Source organism: Ctenopharyngodon idella, chromosome 1 (assembly GCF_019924925.1).
Source record: "Ctenopharyngodon idella isolate HZGC_01 chromosome 1, HZGC01, whole genome shotgun sequence".
NCBI classification, from domain to species: domain Eukaryota; kingdom Metazoa; phylum Chordata; class Actinopteri; order Cypriniformes; family Xenocyprididae; genus Ctenopharyngodon; species Ctenopharyngodon idella.
This window is the reverse complement of record NC_067220.1, coordinates 44,615,161-44,628,463: the sequence shown is the minus strand read 5'-3', so window position 1 is coordinate 44,628,463 and position 13,303 is coordinate 44,615,161. Positions and strand designations below refer to the sequence as shown.

The window sequence follows — 13,303 nt, the reverse complement described above, 5'->3', positions numbered from 1 at the left end:
TTCCACTAATATTCATGTAGTAATATCGAAATTCAGAGATTTTTTCTTAAACCAAATTGTTGATGCAAGTGTTAAGAAATTGCTCTGTCCCGCGAATTTTGGCCAGATTTAAAATAATTATTGATTGAAATAAAATGAAAACAGTGATGTTACCATGATATGTGAATGTATGTACATTTATAGGCCTAACTTAAAAATGTGAAACAATAAGGGTTTGTCATTTTATTTAACAGTTTCTATAAATAAGCCTGGCTATAATTCATTGTTGCGCAGTCCAGACACTTTAGTCAGTCACTATACAAAAGATATTAGAAAAACCGTCACGGTGACTGCAAGGGACATTCCAAATAGCTTATCTGTGGATATCAGTGAAGCAATAAACCACAATCAGGACGTCACTGAGTGCTATTTAAGGAAAAGCGCCATAGGTGGAGAAGTTAAAAACTGGAGTACCCACTTAAAGACACGGTGACCACAGCGGATTACCAATCTAGGTGTTCATCATAAAAATAATCTGCCCAAGGATTGGTAAGGATATTTTATTTCACAAAAATATATTTGTGTTAATTATATTCATGTTATAAAGTATAGTTTTTATTGCTGGAAATATCAAAACATACATAACAATTAAAGCATTACTGTGTTAATGGCAAATGAAATGTAATATGATAAAATGTTACAGTTTTTATGCTGTGCGGTCTGTGAATTGTGCAATTCCACAAAACTGGAAGACTTTCTGAACATATATAGAGGGGACTGGGGATGAAAGTAACACCTTTTGTTTGAGCATGGTAACCCAGTGATTGTTTGTGCTAGATCTCTCAAAATTTGATAGCCATATTTGTCTAATACAAATATATCTTACTTGGATGTGTACTACACAGATTATGTGAGTTCATGTCAAACACAAAGAGTTTCACTGTGACAACAACCTACCCCACTACTGGGGTGAGTTGTAACACTAGCTGGGAATAGATGTAGAATAATAAGTTTTGAATAAAGTGAACAACAAAAGTGAGAAAAACATTTTATTGTATTACTTTTATTACTTTAAATTTAGCACAAACAATTGCAGTGTGTGTGTGTGTTTGTGTGTCATACTGTATACCTGTCACATAAGGGTTCAGTCACTAGCTATGTTGCCATCAACCTATTTTTATGTGAATTTTGGGAAATTTTTTTGGGACATTTTGGGATCACAAAAAAAAACAAAAACAAAAACAAAACGCTTGATGGAAATGCCAAGCTGCGCATAAATGCTAAAAATCTGCACGCACACACACACACACACACACACGTGCTCAATCGAGGCAGATAATGTTTTTATTCGATAGGAAGACATGCACATGATGGAAACACATTTATCACATGAATCCCTCAATGCGCAACAAAAAACTGACTTTGCCTTAGCAGGTGATGTGATTGATAACTGGATTTATTGGTTGTAGCATTTTTAATGAACTGTTACAACTATCCCCACCCCAAACAGCCATAACATAGTTAACTGTTCTAGCAAATGGGTTTGAAGTTAGCATGAATGCAAAGCATAAAAATAAACTTGAGAAATAGCTGTGTTATATTATGTAAGTCAAATAACTCTATCTACAGTACAGTGATTGCTAGGCAAAAAATAAATAAATAAATAAATGAAATAATAATAATAAAAATCTTAGTAAAAAAAATAAATAAATAAATACTTTCTTTCCTAAAAAAATCTACAGTGTTGCTCACAGTCACATGCCACTTCTCCTGTAAGCTCAAAAAGGTGATGAGAGTGTATGATATTGATGACATCACCACAGCTCTTTTCTGACTTGTCAAACTGGTAGTGTTACAACTGACCCTGTGTTACAACACTCCCCGGTCTCCCCCTAAGCAATATGCTTAAAAGAGAATGGACTGCCATTTTGTGATTATTAAGTAGTAATGTAATCAATAAAAATGAAACTGTAGCCTGATTATGAGTATATTATTTATTTTTGGAATCTGATTACGTAATCCAGATCACATATAATCAGTTACCCAGTACTGTATGTATACATGTGTGTGTGTGAGTGTGTGAGTGTGTGTGTAAACTTTGTGCATATTGTGTGCTTTGCAGCCTCTTATTATCACCACTGGACTCTTCCCAGAATGGAGAGAAAAGCTTTGATTATCATCTGCATTTTTATTGGTAGGTAAAATGAAAATCATACCTGAAAAAAAATAAATAAATAATAAAAATAATAATATTTCTTCAATTTGATGGTGCATAAAATATACTGTACATGTGGAAAATATGAAAAAAAAAAAAAAAAACATTTAACAGTACACTAACTTTTTGTTTTCTCTAGCAACAATACAAAATGCAACAACTGCGACCACAACAACAGATTTAACATCATCATCACCATCATCTGTTAGTACAGCTGACACATCTACAACGTCATCAGCAGTCACAACAACTCTTGCTAAAACATCCACCAGTACTGTAGTTACCACAACACCACCACAAACAACAGCTGAATCCTCCACAACACCTACAACAACATCAGTGTCCTCAGCGACCACTACAGTTCCTGCTGAAACATCCACCACTGCAGCAGGAGAAACCACGACAGCACCACAAACTACTGTTACAACAGCTGGATCCTCTACAACAACATCAGTGTCCTCAGCGACAACTACAGTTCCTGCTGAAACATCCACCACTACAGCAGGAGAAACCACGACAGCACCACAAACTACTGTTACAACAGCTGGATCCTCTACAACAACATCAGTGTCCTCAGCGACAACTACAGTTCCTGCTGAAACATCCACCACTACAGCAGGAGAAACCACGACAGCACCACAAAATACTGTTACAACAGCTGAATCCTCCACAACACCTACAACAACAGCAGTGTCCTCAGCAACCACTACAGTTCCTGCTGAAACATCCACCACTACAGCAGGAGAAACCACGACAGCACCACAAACTACTGTTACAACAGCTGGATCCTCTACAACAACATCAGTGTCCTCAGCGACAACTACAGTTCCTGCTGAAACATCCACCACTACAGCAGGAGAAACCACGACAGCACCACAAAATACTGTTACAACAGCTGAATCCTCCACAACACCTACAACAACATCAGTGTCCTCAGCGACCACTACAGTTCCTGCTGAAACATCCACCACTGCAGCAGGAGAAACCACAACGGCACCACAAACTACTGTTACAACAGCTGAATCCTCCACAACACCTACAACAACATCAGTGTCCTCAGCGACAACTACAGTTCCTGCTGAAACATCCACCACTACAGCAGGAGAAACCACGACAGCACCACAAAATACTGTTACAACAGCTGAATCCTCCACAACACCTACAACAACATCAGTGTCCTCAGCGACCACTACAGTTCCTGCTGAAACATCCACCACTGCAGCAGGAGAAACCACAACGGCACCACAAACTACTGTTACAACAGCTGAATCCTCCACAACACCTACAACAACATCAGTGTCCTCAGCGACAACTACAGTTCCTGCTGAAACATCCACCACTACAGCAGGAGAAACCACGACAGCACCACAAAATACTGTTACAACAGCTGAATCCTCCACAACACCTACAACAACAGCAGTGTCCTCAGCAACCACTACAGTTCCTGCTGAAACATCCACCACTACAGCAGGAGAAACCACGACAGCACCACAAACTACTGTTACAACAGCTGGATCCTCTACAACAACATCAGTGTCCTCAGCGACAACTACAGTTCCTGCTGAAACATCCACCACTACAGCAGGAGAAACCACGACAGCACCACAAAATACTGTTACAACAGCTGAATCCTCCACAACACCTACAACAACATCAGTGTCCTCAGCGACCACTACAGTTCCTGCTGAAACATCCACCACTGCAGCAGGAGAAACCACAACGGCACCACAAACTACTGTTACAACAGCTGAATCCTCCACAACACCTACAACAACATCAGTGTCCTCAGCGACAACTACAGTTCCTGCTGAAACATCCACCACTACAGCAGGAGAAACCACGACAGCACCACAAAATACTGTTACAACAGCTGAATCCTCCACAACACCTACAACAACATCAGTGTCCTCAGCGACCACTACAGTTCCTGCTGAAACATCCACCACTGCAGCAGGAGAAACCACAACAGCACCACAAACTACTGTTACAACAGCTGGATCCTCTACAACAACATCAGTGTCCTCAGCGACCACTACAGTTCCTGCTGAAACATCCACCACTACAGCAGGAGAAACCACGACAGCACCACAAAATACTGTTACAACAGCTGAATCCTCCACAACACCTACAACAACATCAGTGTCCTCAGCGACCACTACAGTTCCTGCTGAAACATCCACCACTACAGCAGGAGAAACCACGACAGCACCACAAACTACTGTTACAACAGCTGAATCCTCCACAACACCTACAACAACATCAGTGTCCTCAGCGACCACTACAGTTCCTGCTGAAACATCCACCACTGCAGCAGGAGAAACCACGACAGCACCACAAACTACTGTTACAACAGCTGAATCCTCCACAACACCTACAACAACATCAGTGTCCTCAGCGACCACTACAGTTCCCGCTGGAACATCCACCACTACAGCAGGAGAAACCACAACAGCACCACAAACTACTGTTACAACAGCTGGATCCTCCACAACACCTACAACAACAGCAGTGTCCTCAGCGACCACTACAGTTCCTGCTGAAACATCCACCACTGCAGCAGGAGAAACCACAACAGCACCACAAACTACTGTTACAACAGCTGAATCCTCCACAACACCTACAACAATATCAGTGTCCTCAGCGACCACTACAGTTCCCGCTGAAACATCCACCACTACAGCAGGAGAAACCACAACAGCACCACAAACTACTGTTACAACAGCTGAATCCTCCACAACACCTACAACAACATCAGTGTCCTCAGCGACCACTACAGTTCCTGCTGAAACATCCACCACTACAGCAGGAGAAACCACAACAGCACCACAAACTACTGTTACAACAGCTGGATCCTCCACAACACCTACAACAACATCAGTGTCCTCAGCGACCACTACAGTTCCTGCTGAAACATCCACTACTGCAGCAGGAGAAACCACAACAGCACCACAAACTACTGTTACAACAGCTGAATCCTCCACAACACCTACAACAACAGTGTCCTCAGTGACCACTACAGTTCCTGCTGGAACATCCACTACTACAGCAGGAGAAACCACAACAGCACCACAAACTAACAAACTAACAGCTGAATCCTCTGCAACACCTACAGCAACTTCAACACCAACAGATTCTTCCACAGTTCTATCATCTTTTATTGGAACATCCACCACTAGTGCAACAGTTGCCACAACAGTACCACAAACATCAGCTTCTACGTTTACTCTGCCAACAACTTCTTCAAGTACCACTGAAAGTACAACTCTTGGTACAGGTGAAACATCCACAACACTTATATCAATATCAACACAATCTTCGACAGCCACATCAACTCTTCCTGGAGCATCCACCACTAGTGCTGGAGTTACCTCTACAGCACCACAATCAACAGCTGCTACACTTACTTCAACTATACTCTCTTTGAATGAATTTGAAAGTACAGCTGTTAGTGCATCCACAATATCAGCAGCAACCACTGAAGTGCCCACAACTACTGCAAATACAGTTTCAATCAATATTTCAGGTAAGCTGCATTACTCAATAGATCTTTAAAAAGTATATAGTCTTCCATAACTTTATTGAAATATAGGATACACAAAACCTATTTTTTTAATGTGCTTCTATTGTTTTGACTAGAATGAAGCAAAAATAAAGGTTAATACCCTATATTTTGTCTATATGGAGTTCCAACTAATAATCTTTTTTTTACATCTTTGGCTACAACAACAATTCCTTCTACAGCTTCTACAGAGTCTACAGCTTCAACAGCATCTACAGCTTCTACAGCATCTACAGAGTCTACAGTTTCTACAGCTTCTACTGCATCTACAGCTTCTACAGTTTCTACAGCATCTACTGCATCTACAGAGACTACAGCTTCTACAGCATCTACAGTTTCTACAGCATCTACAGCTTCTTCAGTTTCTACAGCATCTACTGCATCTACAGAGACTACAGCTTCTACACCATCTACAGCATCTACAGAGTCTACAGTTTCTACAGCTTCTACAGCATCTACAGCTTCTACAGCATCTACTGCATCTACAACTTTCACAACTACTGCAAAAATACCTGAAGTGAAAACTGATCTGGTGTTTCGTTCTTTTGATACATTTATAGATGCACTAAGCGATCAAAACTCGGTGGAGTTCAAGAATAGGTCTAAGCTTGTTATTGATCAGGTGAGTTCAAATCTATTTACTGAATTTACTGGAACACACTAATGATACTTTTCTTGATATTTAAACTCATAGTTAACAGAAGAGACAACAATTATGTAACCAACAATCATATATTGCTATACTCTATTGTAATTGATGTCAGTAATTGTTTCTGTTCCAGCTTGAAGGAGTTTACAGACCCAAATATGCAAACTTCCTCAGAGTGACTGTCATAGAATTCAGGTAAATACAGCATATTGGAATGCAGCTTATTTTATGTGTACTCTCTCTCTCTCTCTCTCTCTCTCTCTCTCTCTCTGTCTCTCTCTGTGAGTGAAAAAAAAAGAGAGAGAGAGAGAGAGAATCCAATAAACTTAAGCTAACATAATAATTTCAACATTTATATATTCCAGAGCTGGGTCAATCATCACAACAACAGAAATGTTCTTCAGCCTTAACCAACCTGTCCCATCTGTTCAAGAGATTTCAAACACCCTCTTGACAGCAGTGAATACAGGAGGTGTCAATCCACTGAACATAATTCCTCAGTCAATTTCAGTCAATGGTTCAGGTAAGCTCAATTACTCCATAGATGGAAATTTGGAACACAAAACCTTTTTTTTTTTTCTCTAACAATTTAGGATTTATCTATATGTGTTCTTGTTTTTTTCTCGTTTTCACTGGAATGAAGCAAAAAAAAAAAAAAAAAAAAGCTGAGCTCTGATATTTAATCTATATGGAGATCGAACTAATTTGCATATCTTGTATTTCAGTTTCAACTACAACTATCGCTCCAACAGTGACTACAACTTCAAGCGGATTAAAAATTGAATCAAGTCTGCTTCAAGCAACATGCCTCATTATTATGTCTAAGATATTAAGACATTTCATATAGATCCCTTAATAATATATCAACCAAACATGAGAGTACAACTAGACATGCTGTAACAAATTAAACAAAGAGCAAATGTATTTATTATGTGAAATATAGTATTTTTCATTGTAGCACACTCAAATAATGGAATAAGGCTATATAAAGATAAGCTTGATAATGCATTTTTTCTCAAGAATATATTTGCAGATATTCGTTTAACAGCAGGCTGTTTTCTATGAGGGAGAAGTCGATCTTTTTCCTCATGTATTTCCTAATGTATATTTTCAAATGTAAACATTGTAAAAACTGTTTGTTTATTTGTTTTAAGGATGAATACTGGTTACACTTTGTCTAGTAAGTTGTAATTGCAATATGTCATATTTTATTTTAATCAAATAAAAATATTTATTAAGTATATATCGTCCAGAATATTTTGCTCTCATGAAGAGAATACTTACTGTATGTATTCTTACTGTATCTACAGCTTCTTACTGTATACTGTTCAATGTTTAAATGCAACTAGACTTTTTATGTCTGAAATTTTATGTCAGAGTTTCTGTACTGTAAGTAAGCTTTCATAAAGCATTACATTTGGAAAGCATATAAGGCCTGGTCCTCTCTCGTCCTTCACTGTTGTTACTCTTCTTTATATGATTTCGAAGCTCCTCCGTAAGACTTGAGACCGGTGTGGCGCACAGGTAATGCTCATTAGCACTCATGCCACCGGCCTCGCTCCGCTCCCACAGCTCTCGGCCCAACCCTGCTTGCCACATACCCTCATCTTTCTCCGTTCTCTCCGTTCTCGCTCTGCCTGCTCCTCCCCATCATGATGGATAATAGCAGGTCTGGCCTCCGGTGAATGGCGGCAAACCTTCCTCAACCAAGCACGGCAGCGAGCTCTCTGTCCCACCTGTTTTAGTCAACAATGGATGGGCAATTTAGTCTAGTTTTAGTCAATAAAAACTTTTCGTCATGCTGCATAATAGTTAAATCGATAATAATAAAAAATATAAAATTATATGGCGATGATTGTTGTCATCTGAGAAATTTATTTTTACATTTATTCATAATTATTATACTTTCAACAATAAGCACATCAATAGAATGTCAACTCATATGCATAGTTTATTTTACATCACCTAGTTTACTGATTTATTATAGGCTATTTATCACATAAATTAACAGTCTTGTCTACATTATAAAAAGTGGTAAAAAAAAATAAATAGGGTATTTAAACTCTTGACATCTGGCAACCGCAAACATTAAAACGCTTGTATAGAGGCTTGTACAGCAGTCTGTAATATTTTGTCTCCTCTTTTTTTCGACAAAAATAGAGATTTTAAGTTTTCGTTTTTTAACTACATTGTAGTATATTCAACAACATTGCACGTTGATATAGTCACAGTTATCGTAAAATTACTTTATTGTTGTCTTGTCATCATCTTGTTTTAGTCATGGGAAAAAAAGCTCATCGACAAACTTTTTTTCTCATAGATTTTGTTAACAAATTTAACACTATGCAAAGCCCATAAAATCTGCACCTATGGGGAAAAGCAGAGTTGCCAGCTTGCCTACTGCTCCAAGAGTGGAACCCTGGAGCATATCCTTAGCTGCTGTCCAAAGGCATTTGGAGAAGAATGGTACTGATGGAGGAATGATTATCGCTGAGGCTATCAGTGCAGGAGTGGAGATGGCAAAGCAGTCTCAACCCTCCAAGCAGTGAATTGCTTTTGTCAGAGCTAGCGAGCAGCCAACATCTGCCAAAAGAAGATCTGTGGGCATGATCTAGCCATATTACAGTTATCAACCTGCTATCAGACATTATCCTTGTGTCAGAATCCACTAAAAAAGCAGTGCTGCTGGAGCTGACATTCCCATGGGAAGATCACTTGGAAGAGGCCTTTAAAAGGAAGCTATCCAAGTCTGGATGGAGAGCAAGGTGTGTCCCCATGGAGACTGGATGTAGGGGATTTGCAGCATGTTCATTAGCCATAGCCTACAGAGAGTTGGGCATTGAAGTAGAGAGTAAGAGGCAGAGATGGGCAGTATTTTAATTAAGTGAAGTTCCTAAATGTAAAGCCCATCTAATCTTCCAATCAACAGCCAGAGTATATAAGCAGCTGCTTACCTCTCTTCAGTCTCAGCTGTTCCAGCATCCCTCCACCTCCCCTTCATCTCAGGTACCTTGCCCTATGCAATCATATCCTATATTTATTCACTGTGGGGGTATATCAGAGCTCGAGTTGAAGCTGCTTCATCGAGCCCCTCATCAGTGGACAGCAAGCCAAACTAGCTAACCTAATACCTTTAAGATTATATGGGCAAACGAACTCGTTAAATGTATTTAAAATAACTTGATAAAATAACTTAATAAAATAACGTTAGGGGAACGTTAGAATAATGTTATAGGAACATTAAAATAACGTTAGGGGAATGTTAAAATAATGTTATGGGAACGTTAAAATAACGTTATAGGAACATTAGAATAACGTTATAGGAACATTAAAATAACATCAGGGGAACGTTAGAATAACGTTATGGGGATGTTAGAATAACGTTATGGGAATGTTAGAACATCATTATAGAAACGTTAAAATAACGTCAGGGGAACGTTAGAATAACGTTATAGGAACGTTAAAATAACGTTATAGGGACGTTAAAATAACGTTGGGGGAACATTAGAATAATGTTATAGGAACGTTAAAATAACGTCAGGGGAACGTTAGAATAACATTATGGGAACGTTAGAATAATGTCAGGTGAATGTTAGAATAACTATAGAAATGTTAAAATAACTTTATAGGAACAATAGAATAACGTTATAGGAACGTTAAAATAACGTCACGGGAATGTTAGAATAACATTATGGGAACGTTAAAATAATTTCAAGTGCATGTTAGAATAACTTTATAGAACAGTTAAAATACTGTTATAGGAACGTTAAAATAACGTCAGGGGAACGTTGGAATAACGTTACAGGGACGTTAGAGTAACGTTAAAATAACGTCAGGTGAATGTTAGAATAACCTTAAGGGAACATTAAAATAACGGCAGGTGGATGTTAGAATAACGTTATAAGAACGTTAGAATAATGTTATGGAAACGTTAAAATAATGTCAGGTGAATGTTAGAATGACGTTATAGGAACGTTAAAATAACATTAGGGGAACGTTAGAATAACATTATTGGAATGTTAAAATAACGTTATGGGAACGTTAAAATAACATTAGGGGAACATTAGAATAATGCTATAGGAACGTTAAAATAATGTTATAGGAACGTTAAAATAACATTATAGGGACGTTAAAATAACGTTAGAAAATAACACCTGATAAGCAGAATCACTAAATGACAGAGAAGCAAGACCAGAAAAAAGAGAAGAGACGAGCAGAAACACAAGAACACACAAGCCACACTGAGTGTGAAACCAGGTTTACAAACCAGTTTGACATTATTTCTTTCATACATGTACAGAAGTTCTTGTTGAGAATTAACAGATATGGATGTTGATGTTTTATTGAAAATAAAAAAATTTTTTTAAGTTTGCAGTCACCATCGTGGTGACCAGTGTTTGCTTTAGCTGGGCTCTTGACTCTTTTACATTAACTTTCCTTGGCTGCTGTAACTGAGTGTTTATAAAACACATTTGTTATGGCAGGAAAAAGCCAACATGAAGCTGATCAGTTTTTTTTGGTTATTGTGGTAATGCTGCTGTAATCATCTTGGACTTGTTTAATTCAATGATCTCTTTCTGTGTTTAGTCTTTGATTTAATGGGTATTTTATCTTTATTGATTATATTATATCTGTGATTCAAGAGTGTAAGAAGAGTCTTATAATGCATAAAATATTTTAAGCTCCTGCATAACTTGGACAGCAGAGACATCAACAACCAGAATATGAATCTCAACAATGGTGACATCTAAAAGTTTAATGTTGCAATGCATGCTGGATGCCAGCACAGTACAAAACTCCCAGCATGCACTGCAGCATGAATAAATTATGCAGCTTTATTTCCACCATTGTTGAGATTGATGTGCTGATTTTTGATGTCTGTGTGTGTCTAAACAATGTTGCAGCTGTTTTTTTGTGCATGGTGTTTAAAAATAAACTCTTTTTAGCTGATTGTTGTTTGAACTCTTGCTGTAGTTTCACAGTGGCAATAATGTAAAATATTAGTCTGTTAATAACGTAACAATGGATATAACACGGTAAGAATTCAGTGAGTCAAAAGACTACGTGATGGTTCGGTCTTCACCAACACATAACTATCAGCACTCAACGTTTTTTTTTTTTTTTTTTTCGTTTTTTCATTTGTTTCTGCCATAATAAATGTGACTTGCAAAAACAGTTTAAGTAGCCAGAGAAAAAACAAAAACTGATGTATAAAAAGTCATGGGTCAAGAGCTCAACTAAAGCAAACGCTGATCTCCTCAATGGTGACATCAAACCAAACATTTTCAACAAAACATCAACATCTAAACTTCTGTTAATTCTCAATAAGATCTTCTGTAGAAATAAAGTTAAACTGGTCAGTAATAAGTGTAATAATGTGTAATGGCTGGTAGTTCTGCTCGTAGTTGTAGTTTCTGCTCGTATCTTCGTTCCTCTTTTCAGTGGTTCTGCTTGTTAACAGCAGGTGTTCATCATTATTGCAATGTTAATTTTACTCTGTAGTGTGGACACTAGAAGATGTTCCTGAGGGGTTGAAAGGGTTAAAAGTGTAAGATAAAAAGACACACCCACAAAATGCATTTTAACAGTTACAAACTGTAAGTTAAAAAACAGTTATATACTGGCAACACTATTGCCAGTTTTATACTGGCAACACTGTTGCCTGTAGTTTACTGTAAAATTGAGTTTTGTGGGTCACCATTGTGCTGAAGAGTAGAGCCTGTGCTTAAGTTCAGGAGAAGATCTAGAGACATTGGTGATATGTTGTATGTTGTTTTATTTAACAGATGGTGACTGTGTAGTTGTTGATGCAGTGAAAATCTTTTTATTTAAAATGGTTTTTGTGAACTCTAAAGAAATAAGTTCATAGTAATAATATGCTCATATTATTAGCATATAATAAAAATTATTTTGTAAATTTAAATGGCATTCTGACAATTTGAGGCAGTTGGTTTCTGCAAATGAAATGAGGTAACACGTGTTTAATTTAATGCATGGTATCTTTACAGTAACATACTGTAGATTACAGTAAATAACTGTACAATCAATAGTAAATCACTGGCAACAGTGTTGCCAGTATTATACTGTAAAAAGCCCGGCAAGGTCTAACAGTGTAGGATAACGTTATAGGAACGTTAAAATAACATTATAGGGATGTTAAAATAACGTTAGGGGAATGTTAGAATAATGTTAAGGGTGAAATAGTGTGAAAAGCACAGAAACATGATGTTAATCGAGAAGTTTTGGTTTACGGACCAAAAGAAGCATGTCCCGCTAAAATGTACAATTTATTTTATTGTCGCATACAATAAATTTCATCACCAGGCTTAAAGGTAGGGTAGATCATTTTCAGAGAGGCTAGCAATAGCATGCTAACTTTGAAAGCGTAAGATCCCATCCTCCCTTCAGAGCATCTCTAAAGCCACGCCTATGGCTAGATACAAAAGCATCACAAGAGACGGCGTTAAATTATCTCATGTCTCAAAGCACATACCATTACAATAATAATTAAAGCTGCAAGCAGCGATGAAAGGGCCCTCGCACCCGGGGCCACCACCACCCGTTGGCCTTAGGAAAACAGTGAATAGTGGGTGACATTCATGTAAGCGAGTAAATACAGTTGAAATATCATTTCGACGTGCCACACTTCCTGCTGCCAACAGGTGGCACTTTGACTATTACTGAATATTGCCATGTAGATGGCCCCTTCCTGTTCCAACATGACTGCGCACCAGTGCACAAAGCAAGATCCATAAAGACATGGATGAGTGAGTTTGTTGTGGAGGAACTTGACTGGCCTGCACAGAGTCCTGACCTCAACCCGACAGAACACCTTTGGGATGAATTAGAGAGGAGACTGCGAGCCAGGCCTTCTCGCCAACATCACTGCCTGACCTCACAA

General features: G+C 38.2%; 1 long non-coding RNA gene across 1 annotated transcript; it reads left to right on the top strand.

Annotated features, from left to right (window-relative positions):
- The first annotated feature begins 438 nt into the window (after nt 1–438).
- On the top strand, nt 439–2,489 carry LOC127518661 (uncharacterized). The gene is made up of 3 exons (XR_007931606.1): nt 439–528; nt 2,102–2,173; nt 2,334–2,489. It is a non-coding gene; the product is annotated as an uncharacterized LOC127518661 (long non-coding RNA).
- The last annotated feature ends 10,814 nt before the right edge of the window (nt 2,490–13,303 follow it).